Below are 13,318 nucleotides of genomic sequence, written 5' to 3' on the forward strand. Positions count from 1 at the left end.
TCTTCTCCTCTCTTTTTTTTCCTCCTCCTCTTCCTCCTCCTCCTCCTCCTCCTTTTTTTGTTTTTCAGGATTCCTGGGGATAGGACTAGTTACAACATGATGTCTCTGACATAGCTTAGCAATAAGAATTACCCAGAAAGGCACCCAAGAGTCTTCAGGGATCAGAAATGTGTCCCCTTCTCAACTTAGAGCTCAGGAGGATCCCTGTGTTCCCTGTTGAGAGCTAAAGCAGATGTACAATCAACAAAGCATGCTGATGGATTTACTTAAGGACTGTGTGTTAGCAAGTCCCTTTTGGATAATAGTCTAACCAAATGGATGAGCTTTCAGAACCGTAATTATTCTGGCCCATTTATATTAGCTCTATTGAGTCTAGTCTCAGAAAAATGTTAATACTGACTCTCATCAAGAGAAGCTGCTTTTATCCTTGTCTGGTCCTAAGCTGTGTCTGTCATAATCTCTCATCATGTGCCAAGAGCAGTCGGAGTTAAAGCATCTTCTCTCCATACCCTAAAAGTATTGCCCTGATGGCATTTAAAACCCAAATTATGCACCACCTTGCTGCTATTCTAAATGGAACCAGTGCTTATGACTCTTTCTTCAGAGTCTGGAGTCCAAGCACTGTTCTTGCTGATCTGGAATTGTCCTGCTTGAAGGCATTTGTGTTGGTTGATACCTACCCCGGCAAGATATCTGTGTGATCTAGGATAACTTCTCTGTACCCAGCATGTCTACCTACCTGATGTCGTACTCCCTTGTGGGAGTATTTAACATGCAATATCATCTTGACAGACTTGAGGGTTGCCTAGGAGACAAACGTCTGGGCATGTCCGTGAAGGAGTTTGTAGATGGGTTAATTGAGGTGGGAAGACTGCTTGTATTCTGTGAGTTGGGATCCTGGACTACATGGAGAGGAGAAGGGAAACTGGACCACTATTTATACTTCTCTGCTTCCTGACTGAGGATGCAGGGAAGTACTCACTTAGGCTCTTGCTGTATGCCTTTCCCCAGGATGAACACTCCTCCCCCTTTGAATGTGCATTGGTATTTGGCCTGCATGTATATCTGTGTGAGGGTATCAGATCCACTGGAACTTGAGTTGTAGACACTTGTGAATTAGTCCTCTGGAAGAGTAGCCAGTATGCTCAGGCACTGAGCCATCTCTCCAGCCCTTACTGAATCCCTTTTTAAGACACTAGCCAAAAATAACCCTTCCTTCCTAAAATGGCTTTTATCAGGTATTTTGTTACAGCAACCAGAAGTGTTAAATTGGATGCCACATGGTAAGAGGGGGATAAGGGCTGAAGGACTGTGGTTGTGAGGTTCCTGTCTGCTAAAATGCTGGCACTGGGTGGGGAGGCTGTGGAGCTCAGTGAGAGGAACACAGCCCTTATGTTCTCTTTTGTGACCATCTCTGAGGTTTGTTTCCTCATCTGAGAGACTTGTTGCTATCTCCTTTTCAAAATTTTATTGAGATTAAATATGATTATATAGATAAATACCAGCACTGACACTAATACAATTTGGCAAATAAATACCAGATGTTATTTTTAGTATAGGAGGATTGATTTCAGTGGCTATTCAAAAGGGGGTTATAATATGTTACCCTAGAAGTCTCTCTGTGTCACAGTGTTGTTGACCCAAAAACCCACAGCTCTTATCTTAAATGGAATAAGAGATAGCTTATTTGGGAGCCATTTTGAGTGACTATAACCTGGGAACACAGATTTTGGTTATCCAAAATATTCCATGTTCCAACATGGCAGCAGTTTCATAAAGTTTTTACAGGTCATAAATCAAGGCAATGTTTAAAATACATTGGTGGGTCTATCAGAGATGATGTTACATTGAGATGAATGAAGCTTTCTTATAGTCTCAGGATGCTGTCTGAGGACACTACCAAGAGTGTCCTCAGATTGGATTGGTAGAAGCTAGTTGTCTGTTGAATCAATAGATTTTAAAAGGGTTTTTTTTTATTAGTATTTTTATTTTTTAAAAGATCCATTTATTTTATAATATACTTACAAAAAACCAAAAACAAAAAATAGGGTGCAAACATAATAAAGAACAATGGGAACATGCCAGCTGTCTGTGTAGAAAGTCAGTGTGCATGAAATTTATCAAGGGAACACACCAACCGTCTGTCTGTGTGTGCAAAGCCAGTGTGGATGGAACTTATCAAGGGAAAGCACTAGCTGTCTGTGTGCAAAGCCAGTGTGGATGGAACTTATCAAGGGTCTATTTCTTCTGCAAGTTGCTGAAGGCCAAATAAACGATGAGCCTCAGGCACTCAAATAAAGTGGGGAATCTATACACCCAACTCTGTCTAGTAGCAGATAAATACCACATCTTCAAAACCAGGGGCAGTATTCTTAAGTGTCTTCCTCAGGCTGGGTGGAGATAGGTCCCAGAGTACAGCTTGATTGCCCTTACAGAGGTGGTCAATCTCTGACAGGCACTGAAGGATGCCACATGGCACATCTGGATCGGTCCTTCCAAGTGTCAGCACAGCGTTTGCTTCTGATACCCTGGGTAACTGCTTTTATATTATCACTCCTTCCCTTAGGTCGCTGACTTTCTGTTGGAGAAATGTGACGTCAAAACCTTGAAGTTTCTGGACTAGAAAATGGAGAACACTTCCGAGACCTATTTTCTTTGTCAAAGGAATTATCTTGAAATGCAAACTTCTGCTTCAGGTCATTAGATATTAAAGACACTGGATCTGATTGTGAACTCAGTTTTTTCCTCTTCTGAATGGGTCTACCACCTGGTGACCTTTCCACAGGCCGAAATTTGACCTTATGCATATCCTTTAGAACATCCAACATGTTTGGAAGATCACTGACTCTCTGGCTGTTTGAATGATGGCTATCATTGGTCCTCTTAACACCTGCGAGCTACCTTTTCATTTCAGAAGCCAGATTATCAGTCTCTCTGCTCTCTCTCAGGTCCCGAATTGCCAAAATCTGATCCCAGAGAAAGGTCCGCTCATCCTCAAGGGCAGCTCTCTTCATTGGACTTTCACTTACAGGCAGGTCATCTGCCACTGTTTTGTTCTGTCTCAGAGGAGGGGATGACAGACTCTAAAGTCGTTTTGAAGGATGAAAAGGAACAGTCTTCCCTTCCTCCTTCTTTTTCCATATATTAGATCTGTGACTAACTCTGAGACAACTGGCTTCTTCATCATTTGTCATAAACAAAACATCAGCAGATAATGGAACCGTAAGTTCATAATCATCAGGCGCCTTAGATTTCACGTGTGGGATCAACTGGTCTACAAGAACACTAAAACATGCCAGCATGTTTCTTAATAGATTTAGAGTGAAACACATTGTTGAGCACCTCAAGAAAATATTGTTCATTGGTACCTTAGAAGAGAAATTATCAATTATTACTCTTGACAAGTAACTACTATGTAGACGGCACTAAAGAGACCACAGAGACCTAGCAGCTTCTTCCCGGAACTGCTCGCCACTCAAAGGTTTCTATCTATTGTCACGGGATACTCTGATATGGTATGTGTGTGTGTGTGTGTGGGTGGGTGGTATAGGGAACATGGCTGTTCTGGAGGGCCAGAACTTAGCCCAAGAGAAGGTAATTAGGCTCTAGACTTGTGACATTCCAGTCTCTCCACAGTACTGAAATTTTAATCAGCCAATCAGTTTCTGCAGACACAGATTCCTCCTGGGAATTTTTGTTAGCAGCCAGATGCATCTTCTTTTCAGAACTTTCCATTCCCAGTGTCTACCATCTATGATTAGGATTTATTTGTTCTCATTGATCTTAAAGGTTTGATTTAGCTTTTAAAACTATCTTACTCATCGATAAGCACTAGAAAGTGTGTATGGTTTGTTAATGTGTTTGTCAGCTCACACCTCTGTTGGGAGTTCCTGCTAGTTAGATGAGAGGACGCTGATATTTGGACTGATGTGGTCAAGAGGAGAGAGTGTTATGTTCTAGCAAGGAAAGGAGCCATGAGAAGCCAGCTGCAAGCGCTGGAATGCGAGATTTACTTCAGAGTTGACCACGAGCAGCCCGGCTGCCCTCTCTTATCTCTTGCTTTCTTTGTTAGTCAGGACACAGTTTTGCTCCTCTGACCCCCTGGAACTGGTTTTTCTCACCTGGCCCAGGAGCGGCTGCCTGGGAAGAGGGATGTGCTGGTACATATATCAAACTGATCTCATTATCTCAGCTTTGCTTTCTCAGCATTCAGGGTACCACCATTAACTAAGATAGTTAACTAAGAAATAGGAAAGTGAGTCTGATTTCACACATGGGTTTTGGAGTCATGCTGTCCAGAACTTAGATCCTTGCTCTTCTGAACAGTGTGATTGTGAATAGGCCTTATCCTTCACCTCATCTGTACAGTGGGAATAGTCCATCCTTCACAAGTGAGGCTCTGATGAATTGAGTCATGGGAAGCAGTTTAACCAGGGCATGGACTCAGGTCAGGGTCTAATAAATGGTAGCTGCCATGATCAGTGTAACCCCATCCTTATTTTGCTGTTTCTCCACAAAATCTCTTCTGGAATTCCCTTTTGAATTGATGGTCCAGTCTGTGGGATGTTGATGCCCCTAACTTTCTGTGCTACCTGGGAACATATCTAGTCACTCAGAGCCAGATCTTGTGAACAACAGAGAGACTGAACACAAGAGCACCAATTTTACGTCTTCTCCCACTGTCTGAGGTTTCTTAAAATCTGATTCAAAGATGATACTAAGAAATGATGCGGCCGGGCGGTGGTGGCGCACGCCTTTAATCCCAGCACTTGGGAGGCAGAGGCAGGCGGATTTCTGAGTTCGAGAGTTCGAGGCTAGCCTGGTCTACAGAGTGAGTTCCAGGACAGCCAGGGCTACTCAGAGAAACCCTGTCTCGAAAAACCAAAAAAAAAAAAAAAAAAAAAAAAAAAAAAAAAAAAGAAATGATGCTTAAAAAACATGTTGAGCAAAAAGGATTGTTGAAAATGTTAGACCTCCTTAGGGCTTAAAGGTTGTTGCTTCTTTCCATGGATGCATTTTATTCTTAATCAATGCAGTAATCATACACATTTCGAGGTATATATATATATATAGTATATGTGTAAAAATGTGTAATGACTAGGCTAGGTGATTGCCCAATTTTAAACCTTAGGTGTTGATCATTTCTTAATTTCAGAACATTCAAATTCTTCTCTACTAGCTATTTTGAAATACTCAGTTAACTGTTGTCAAGCACGGCTGTGTTTCTCTGCTGTAGGACTGCTGTCTGACCGTGCCTGTGCCCACTAATCATCTCTCCATCCCACGCGCCTTCCTCGCTCCCTATCATGAACGTAACTGTCTAGCCTCGAGTGTTTAAGAACATGTGGTCTTTCTTCCTGTGTGCTCTAGGGATGTACTTTGGTGGTTCAGCACTCGCCTAGCCTTGGGTTTGTTTCCTGATACCACATAAAAATATGAAACAATCCTTCTGTGCCTAACTAATGTCACTTATCAAAGTGCCCTCCAGTCAATCCCATCAAGCTGCTGAAGACTTGTCTATCCTATATGTGCCATTTATTTATTTATTTATTTATTTATTTATTTATTTATTTTCACTTTTGATCCACTGTTGGGTACCTGGGCTGATTGTGTCTTACTGGTTGTGAATAGTGCTGTAGTAAACCTAAGTGCAGTAATTTCTTTGTCATACTGATTTCAGTTCTTTGTACATGGTCAGTAGTATGACTGACAGATCCTGTGTCAGTAAATCCTTAACTGTTTTTAATAATGACTACACTAATTTATATTGCTACCAACAGTGTGTAAAAATTCCCCCTTTCTACACCCTCACCAGAATCTTTTGTGTGTTTTTTTTTTTCATAATAGCCATTCTAACTCAGTAGGATGATAACTTATTGTTGTTTTTATTTGTATTTTGCTAATGGTGTTGGTATTGCCTTAGGCATCTTATGGAAGAGTCTGTTGGAAGTTTTCACTTTCAGAGGGTAGAGTCCATGACCATCATGGCAGGAAGTATGGCAGTGTGCAGGCAGGCAAGGTGCTGGTGCAGTAGCTGATAACTTATATCTTGATCTACAAGCATGAGAGAGAGAGACAGAGAGAGATACAGAGAGACAGACAGAGAGAGAGACAGAGAGACAGACTTAGTCACTGTTCTGTTGCTATAAAGAAACACTATGACCATGGCAACTCTTATTAAAGAGAGTATTTAATTGAGGGCTTACAGTTTCAGAGGGTCAGTCTGTTATCATCACGGTGGGAGCATGCATGGTGCCACATATGGTGGAACAGAAGCTGAGAGCTCCTGATCAAAAGGCAGAGGGAGATTGCAGAGAGACATGGGGCTTTGAGGTTTCAAAAGCCACTCCCAGTGACACATTCCTCTAACAAGACCAAACCTACTCTAACAAAGCCACACCTCCTTAGCCTGATGACTAATCATCCAAATATATGCGTGCGGGGTGGGGGTGGGAGGGGGAGGTGAGGCGTTGTGTATTCTTATTCACACCTTCCAGAGACTGGGAATGGATTGAGAAAACTTAAAGCCTGCCCTCAATGAAACACCTCTTCCAACAAGACCACACTTCCTAATGCTTCCCAAACAGTTCCACCATCTGGGGACCAAGCATTCAAACATAAGAGCCTGTGGACTTCCATTCTTAGCAGCACAATGATACTGAATATTTTTCACATGCTTGTTAGCTATGTCTAAACGGTGTCTATCCAGGGCTTTGTGCACAGCAGGTAGGTGCCCTATTCCTAAGCAGTGCTGGAGATGAAATCTTGGATTCTCATATATGTTAGCTAAACATCCACTATGGAGCTACAACCAGTCTCATTTATCCATTGCATTGTTCATGTTGGTCTGTCTGGTCTCCTTACACATTCTGGTTAGTAATCTCTTGGTGGCTAAGAATCTTGTAAATATTTTTCTCCAGTTCTTTAATTTTTTTAAAAATTATTATTGTATTTATGATGTTGTCTGTGGGAACACATCTATAGAGTGTGTATACACTCAGTATAAGTTAGTTGATCCTTTGTTTGGGCCCTAGGGGTGGGGTGCTGTAGATACTTTAACAACTGGATTATCTTTATGGCTCCCTTTGTCCCATTCTTGAAATTGTCTGTTTTGAGGTTATGCTGTGTAAAAAATGTAATACCAGTGTTTGAGTTTTGTGTTTGGGGATCATGTAAAGTAAAAAAGCCCTTTGCTCAGTCCACTGTCTTCATGTATTTCCCCTATGATTTTTGTTTATAGTTTCTTATTTTATTTTCCTCTCCCTCTCTCTTTCCCCTCCTTTTCTCTTCTCTCCTTTCTTTTTTAATGAGGTCTCTTGTATCCTGTTTGTCAACTCCTTATGTAGCTGAGGATGATCTTGAATTTCTGATCCTCCTGCTTCTACCCCATTAATGCTAGGATTACAGGTGTGTGTTACCATGTCCAGTTTCTGTGGTAATGGGGTCGGAGCCCAGGCTGTCATGCATTTGGACAGGCACTGTGCAGCAGAGGCCCAGCCCAGCAGCCCTCACCAGCTTTGTTCTTGTTGCTCAGGATTGTGTTCATGGGGTGTTTGTGGTTCCACAGGATTTTGTTGTTGTTGTTTTGGTTTTTTTTTTTTTGAGACTGAGTTTCTCTGTGTAGCTCTGGTTATCCTGGAGCTTGCTTCATAGGCCAGGCTGGCCTTGAACTCACAGAGATTCTGGCTGCTTCTACTTTCCAAGTACTGGAATAAAGTTATATGCCACCATGGTTGACTGAGTTTCACACAAAGTTTTGCAATTAATTTCCCCCTATTTGTCTGTTTATTTTGAGTGTGTGTATGTGTTGGAGACGTGTGTGTTTCATGACACATGGAAGTCAGGAAAACTTTCAAGAGTCAGTTCTCTCCACCATGTGAGTCCTGGGGATTGAATTCATGTTGTAAGGATTGGTGATAAGCGTGCTTACCTGCTGAGCCATCTAGCCAGCACAAATTTTAGCAGTCCTTTTAAAAACTAATTCTGTAAAATTACATCAACTCTGTAGATCATTTTCGGTAGTATGGATATTTTGCCATTGATAAGTCTGACCTATGAGTGTAAGATGACTTTCCATTTTCCTGGGAGAGGAGACTCAGTTTCTTTTATTGGTGTTTTATAACTTTCAACTGTAGAAACCCTTCACTTCCTTGACTAACCCCCCCCCACACACACACAATCTCCATGTGTGCCTGTGCACGATGGGGTGGGGAGTGAAGCTGTTAAGTGTTCTTATATAGAAAATCACATCAGTTGTCAACAGGTAATTTGACTTGTTTTTTTCTTGTTTGATGTGCCTTGTTTCAGATTGTTGAATAAACAATTTCAGCTTTCTGCTGCAGCGTGCTATTAACTGTGGAGTTACTGTGTGGGGTCTACTCCTTCTAGGTCCTAATTGTTTTTAGATTTTTGAGTCTAAGCATCACTGACTGTTTTTAAATGCGTTTTCTGTATCTGTTGAGATGCTCATGGGGTTTTCCCCTCAGTTTTGTTGATGTGATTAATTATGTTAATTTGTATATGTGTGTTGAGCCATGGTTGTACCTGTGGAATAAATCTTATTTGATAATCTTCCCCACCCCCCGGAGTAATTTCTCTTTATCCATTGTGTAATCTGAGGATCTAACTCAGATTATCAGGCTTGTGGGCAAGTGTTTTTACTCACTGAGCAATCTTAATAGCCCTGTAGGTTTTGTTTCTTTTTTAAATTGTTACTGTTTTTTTTGTTTTTGATACATTGTTGGGTTTGATTTGCCATCATTTTGTTAAAAAATTTCCGCATTTATGCCGTCACATATATTGGTCTCTAGTTTCATTGGATTGTTGTGTTCTTATCTAGTTTTAATATTTAAAATAATGCTGGCCTAATAGAATGAGTTTGGGAGGACCCTGAAACAGACAATTCTTTGGAATAGTTTGATGATCAGTTTTAGTTTGTTGAAGATTTGGTAACCTCCACCATGGAGCCTTCTGATCCCATGTGAAAATGCAGCTTTTATTCTCCAGAAATAATTGTCCTCTTCAGGCTGCCTCCATCTGCAAACCCAGGCCTAGTTCTAGAAGCTTCTATCCTCCATACAATCAATTTTATCTAGATTGTTTTCAACCTCTGAGACTTACTGCTGAATAAATTCACCCTTTGTTCTTCTTTCTGAACTCTAGCTGGCTGGTTCAACTCAGCTGTTCTGGCTCAAACTCCTCTCTCTGATTCAATCTGCCCGCCCCCCCCCCCCCGTGTCTCCTGAATTGCTCTACTTGGTCTCAAACTAACTTTGGCAATCTGTTCTAATCTTCTGGCCCCTCTGGCTCATTCTGTTTTTACCTATGTCTAACTTGACTTCAACCTGTTTCTGTAAAACTCTCCCAGTTAAACTGCTTCCTTTCCCTCCCTTGCTCCCCTCTTCTGTGCTGATCTCTCTTCTTGTTAGAGTTGGGCATATTCTATTGCGACATATCTTTCTCTGATTCATTACTTTGTCTGCCACCCAAAACTAGACATCATTTTTAAACATGGCTGCTTTCTTCTACAAACTAATTTTACTGTCATTGTTTTGGATTAAAACTGTGTACTAAGGGTGTGTCTATATTCCAGCCAGAGGGATTAATGGTGTGTGCTAAGGGCTGAGTCACACCACAACTAGAAACAGGTTGTTGTTTTCTTTTGTTTTGTTTTTTGTTTTTTAATTAAATAACAATCTCAGGGTTCACTGTGTGGTCAAATATCCTATAATACCTACCCCTGTTTTTGATGGGAGAACTTTTTGGTACTGATTCAATCAGTCTCTCTCTCTCTCTCTCTCTTTCTTGTCTGTTCAGGGTTTTTATGTCATTTTCAACTTCATAGGTTGTGTATCTAGAAATCGATACATTTCTTATGGATTTTCCAATTTTTAGTATTTACTTGTATATAATAGTACTTATTTCTGTAGTATCTGTTGTAATGTCCCCCATTTTAAATCTCTCATTTTGTTTTTTTAAATCTTTTATCATGCTTGCCGTGCACAATTTACTTGATAGAAAAAAGAAGGAAATTGTATTTTTAATGATGATTCTGGGGCATTGGATCTATTATGAATGATGGATGAGAGATGGATGGCCTCATGGAGTGACTGTCTGTGGTGATCAGAACATGTGGAGTGACTGTGGGGACAGGAACATGCAGTGGAAGCTGCTGACATTGTGGAGGACAGGGAGCAGCAAGCGAGACATGACAACCAGAGTCTATGGCCTCCAGAGGCCTTTTCCTAGTGACATGTTTGTTTTAGTAGAACTTCATCTCATAAATGTTCCTGCGCCTTTAAAATAGTACAGCAAAATAGGAAACAGATGCTCAAAACATGAGCTTATTGAGGAAACTTCAGATCAAACCATAACATTTGTGATTAGTCTAGCTAACATTCTGTCAGTTTTGTTTATTTTCAAGAAAACTAACTGAGAGCTGGGCATAGTGGCATGCATCTGTAACCTCAGTACCTGGGAGGCAGAGGTGCTCAAATTCAATCTTGGCTACTTAGTGAGTTCACTACCAGCTTAGGCTATATGGGATCAAGTCATATAAAACCAACCACCAGACAAACCGACCACAACTCTTTACTGATATTTTGTTTTTCTTCTTCAGTCTGTTTCTTATCTCTGCTCTACTCTGGTCTTGTTTTTTCTTACCTTCTACCAGCTATGGGTTCAACTAATTCTTGAGTTATACTATTACATTGTTTAAAGTCTTTTTTTTAAGGTTGCTGTAAACCCCCCTCTTAGTATCACAAAGGCTTTGATAGGTCATGGTTTGAATTTCATTTGTTTCAAGAAGTCTTGTTGTTTCTTTAGTTTTTTGAGATAGGTTCTGGAGTAACCTTGAAATCACTGTGTAGTTGAGGAGGATCTTGATGTGCTAATCCTCCTGACTCTGACTTCTAAGTGCTGTTTTACAGGTGTTTATTGTTACATTTGGCTCAAGAAACTTTGATTCAAAAAAAAAAATCATCATTGACCTGCTGTTCATTTAAAATAATATTAATTTCCTCCCATGTATTTGTATAAGTTCTTCTAAATGTTTCATCTTATTTATTTATTTATTTATTTATTTATTTATTTACTCTATGTAGGGGTGTGTGTGTGTGTGTGCACACGCCCTTGTGCACACTTAGCATGGTGTGAGCCTGCAGTGACTTGTGGGAATCAGGTCTTTTTTTCTACCATGTGCGTCCCAGGAAGTCAGGCCTGGTGGCAAGTGCCTTTGCCTGCTGAGCTACCTTGGTGGCCCTCTTTATACAGTTTCTAAAGTCCCTTTATAGATTTCTCATTTTATTCAATTATGAGTAGGAAAAATACAAGTCTTTTCAGGTTGTAGTTCTTATATTCTTTTTTTAAAAAGACTTGTCATCTAACATATAATCTATCCAGAATAAAATTCCATGTTCGGAGAAGAAAAGTGTATATACTGAAACTATTAGATGAAGTGTTCTGTAATTATCTGTTAAATTGGCCTATAGTATAATTCCACTCCAGTATTTTTTCATTGATTGCCTATTATCTCTCCTTTGATGAAAGTGGGTGTTAAGGTCCCCATGATTATGTATGAGATCCTGCTTTGTACAATTGGATATTCCAGCAGTGGGTCTATATACATTTATAAGTGTTATTTCATCTTGCTGAATTGGTCCATTTATTATTATATGATGACCTTATTTGTGTTTTAAGGTGTTTCCTTTATTTTATCAAATACTGTTGCTCCTTTTCCCCTGATTGCTCCATCTCTACACTTTCAGTCTATGTCCATGTTACTGGTGGAATGAGTTTCTTGTAGGCAGCAGTCTCATTTTTAACTTCATTCAACCTGTTGGTATATTTTAACTGAGGACTTTAATCCAACAGGATAGGTTTCATTGGCTTTGATTCTAGATGAGTACTTTAGAGCATGTAGCTTCTTCAGCTATAATCCATATAGATGATGTCTATAGCATGCTCATAGCTTCAACTGTACAGGTTACTGTGTTGCACCTAAGTTCTCTTAGGTGGATTTGCTAGCAGCTTTGGGTGTAGTGTATTTGGTTGTGGGTGTGGGAATCTCTGTTAGTTTCTACAGGTCATATGAGAGTTTGGCTACTCTAGAGGGCCTGCACATATAAAGCATCACAGCAGAGCCATGATTCCTGTCTATCTGCAAGGGCCTTGTGTCTGAGCATTCCACAGGGGCTGGGCTGCACTAGTGGGCCCAGAGGGGTATTTGTATGTGACCAAAGGTTGTATTACTGGCAGTGTTCAAAGGACCATCTGCCTAAGGTAGGTTCTGTGTGCTTCTCAAGGCCTCCAGTAGGCAGAGATTCTGAGAATGCTTAGCCTGGTTGCTTCTTGGGGCTGCAGGAAGATGGATAGGACCATAGATCTGTTTCCTTAGGAGCTTCACCAGCTACCTTGCTCAATGCTGATTGTCATTCAGCCTCCAGGGCTGAGTTGGCTAAACTGCTGGGGTGGCTATCCTGCTGCTTCTCAGGATCCTAATTGGGAAAAGCCTGTGTGAGGAAAGCACAGGATCTTTCTTAGATAGCTCCACTCGAGACTGGGCTCAGGACCTGTGAGAGCTACAGGCTTTTCCAGCAGTAATGCTTCTGGTGTCAATGGACTGAGGGAGATCTGTTGGGACCTCCTGCTGGCTCCTTTCCCCACCAGGTAGTTCAAGTTGATTTTAAGTAAATTGTGTATTCTTTGTTCCCTTCTTATTAAGACCATGTGTCTTAGTTAGGGATTTACTGCTGTGGACAGACACCAGGACCAAGGCAACTCTATAAGGACAACATTTAATTGGGGGCTGACTTACAGGTTCAGAGGTTCAGTCCATTATCAAGGTGGGAGTATGGCAGCGTCCAGGCAGGCATGGTACAGGAGAGCAGAGTGTTCTACATCTTCATCTGAAGGCTGCTAGGAGAAGACTGGCTTCCAGGCAGCTAGGAAGAGGGTCTTAAAGCCCACACCCACAGTGACATACCACTCCAACAAGGCCACACCTCCTAATAGTGATGCTTCCCTGGCCAAGCATATTCAAACTGCCACATCCCTACCACACCTGATGGAAGGGGACCAATGATGGAAGGGGAGGTCTCAGCGGGCCCATGCCGAGGCATCTCTTCCCCCTGAGGGACCAGTCACACACCGGTATAGCAGAGAATAGAGTTTATTGAGGGCATGGGGAGGGGAGCCAGGAGGATAGTAAAGGCAGAGAGAGAGGGGGGTGGAGGGAAGGGAGAGAAGAGAAGAGAAGAGAAGAGAAGAGAAGAGAAGAGAAGAGAAGAGAAGAGAAGAGAAGAGAAGAGAAAAGTAGAGG

The 13,318-nt window shown here is 41.3% G+C and overlaps 1 protein-coding gene and 1 pseudogene across 1 annotated transcript in view; one reads left to right on the top strand and one right to left on the bottom strand.

Annotated features, from left to right (window-relative positions):
• The window catches only part of Sil1 (SIL1 nucleotide exchange factor), a 229,223-nt gene that overhangs the window by 59,281 nt on the left and 156,624 nt on the right, over nt 1–13,318 (top strand). The gene's annotated exons all lie outside the window — the stretch shown is intronic.
• On the bottom strand, nt 2,598–7,467 carry LOC114617175 (annotated as a pseudogene).

This window comes from Grammomys surdaster, unplaced genomic scaffold (genome assembly GCF_004785775.1).
Source record: "Grammomys surdaster isolate TR1022 unplaced genomic scaffold, NIH_TR_1.0 135, whole genome shotgun sequence".
Taxonomy (NCBI): Eukaryota; Metazoa; Chordata; class Mammalia; order Rodentia; family Muridae; genus Grammomys; species Grammomys surdaster.